The 1,798-nt window shown below is 43.3% G+C and overlaps 1 non-coding gene across 1 annotated transcript; it reads right to left on the bottom strand.

Annotated features, from left to right (window-relative positions):
• Nucleotides 1-862: 862 nt before the first annotated feature.
• Nucleotides 863-969, bottom strand: LOC140835597 (small nucleolar RNA R71). Its single transcript, XR_012118920.1, has one exon. It is a non-coding gene; the product is annotated as a small nucleolar RNA R71 (small nucleolar RNA).
• Nucleotides 970-1,798: the final 829 nt, after the last annotated feature.

Genomic DNA, 1,798 nt, shown 5'->3' with positions numbered 1-1,798 from the left:
TAGTTTAATCACCAACTCAATCTATCGTTGCTAAAGAAATTGAAGTGAAAATAAGAATAGTGTAACGCAGTCCTTGTGGATCGATACTCGTATTCACTTACGTTTATTATAACTTGACTATCGTGCACTTGCGATATTTTAAATCGAGCTTTCATTTATAAAACAAATTTTGGAACTATTCACTGTGCAAGTTTTGCTCGATCAAGTTTTTGGCGCCGTTGCCGGGGACTGTTGATTCACAATTTTTCTATTTTTCATTTAAATTCTTTAGTATTATTTATTTTATTGTTAGTTGATACTCCTATTCTGTTGCAGATTTTTCTTGTGGTGCATGCGAAGATCACTCGAAGTTAAGCTTGAGCCTTTTGACCCTGAGATCGAACGCACTGCTAGACGCCGAAGACAACAGCAAAGACTCAAGGAACAAATGGAGAGGCACGAACAAGAGCAGGAGGCGGACCGCCAAAATGAGAGACGGATTGAGATGCCACGCCGTATACCGATGATGGATTATGCACAACCGTCTCTTGATGGAGCACGTCCAAGCATCGTGAGACCAGTCATCCGAGCTAACCAGTTTGAGATCAAGCCAGCTATCATTCAGATGATTCAAAACACTGTTCAATTTGGGGGAAGTGCACTTGACGACCCTAATTCTCATATAGCTGATTTTCTTGAAATTTGCGATACTTTTAAGTTTAATGCTGTGTCTGATGATGCTGTTCGTTTGCGTTTATTTCCATTTTCACTAAGAGATAAAGCTAAGGCGTGGTTAAACTGTTTGCCTGTAGGGTCTATCACTACATGGGAGGATATGGCGAAGGCATTCCTGATCAAGTACTTTCCTCCGTCGAAGACTATGAAGCTGAGAGCCAACATTACTACTTTTGCTCAATATGAGCTTGAGTCACTTTACGAGGCGTGGGAGCGATACAAGGATTTATTGAGGAGATGTCCACACCATGAGCTACCTCTTGGGTTAGTTGTTCAAACTTTTTACTACGGTCTGCTTACTCCTAACCGTACCATGATAGATGCTGCTGCCTGTGGTAACTTGCTGAGAAAAACGGCTGAGGAAGGATATGAATTATTGGAGGAGATGGCTGCTAGTAGCTATCATCCTCATTCCGATAGGCAGAAACGAGGTGCTGGAGTTAATCAAGTTACTGATTTGTCTGCGGTGTCAGCACAGGTAGAGGCTTTGAACAGAAAGATTGATGGGATGAGTGCGAGTGGATCGGCTATGCGTCTGCAAGAGATTTTCTGTGATAAGTGTGGAGGTGAGCATGACGTGCAGGATTGCCAAGATGGCAATCCATTCTATGTGCCTGAGGGAGCAAAACACGTGGGATTCCAGAACCGTCCTAGAAATGACCCTTATTCAAACTCTTATAATCCGGGATGGAGGAATCACCCAAACTTTTCGTGGGGAGGTCAAAACAACCAAAACCGCCAACAAAGAGGTCCACCACATGGGATGCACCAAGGATTCAAGCCAGAACCGCCTAGGGAGGAGAAGTCAAATTTAGAGCAAATGATGACTAAATTTATTTCAGCAACCGAGACGAGATTTCAGAATCAGGATGCATCCATAAAGGGGTTAGAGAATCAAATTGGGCAGTTGGCTAAGTTAATTGCTAATAGGGAGCAAGGAACTTTGCCAAGCAACACGGAGACTAACCCGAGAGAGCAAGTGAAAGCTGTGGAATTGCGTAGTGGAAGAGCACTCGAGTCTAATGAGGAAAGGACCAAGCATGGTGAGGATGAGGTGGAACATCAAGGAGATAAGTCTTCTAAC

The sequence above is a fragment of the Primulina eburnea genome, chromosome 6, assembly GCF_022965805.1.
Source record: "Primulina eburnea isolate SZY01 chromosome 6, ASM2296580v1, whole genome shotgun sequence".
Taxonomy (NCBI): domain Eukaryota; kingdom Viridiplantae; phylum Streptophyta; class Magnoliopsida; order Lamiales; family Gesneriaceae; genus Primulina; species Primulina eburnea.
The sequence above is the reverse complement of the archived record's forward strand: the minus strand, read 5'-3'. Positions and strand labels throughout refer to the sequence as shown.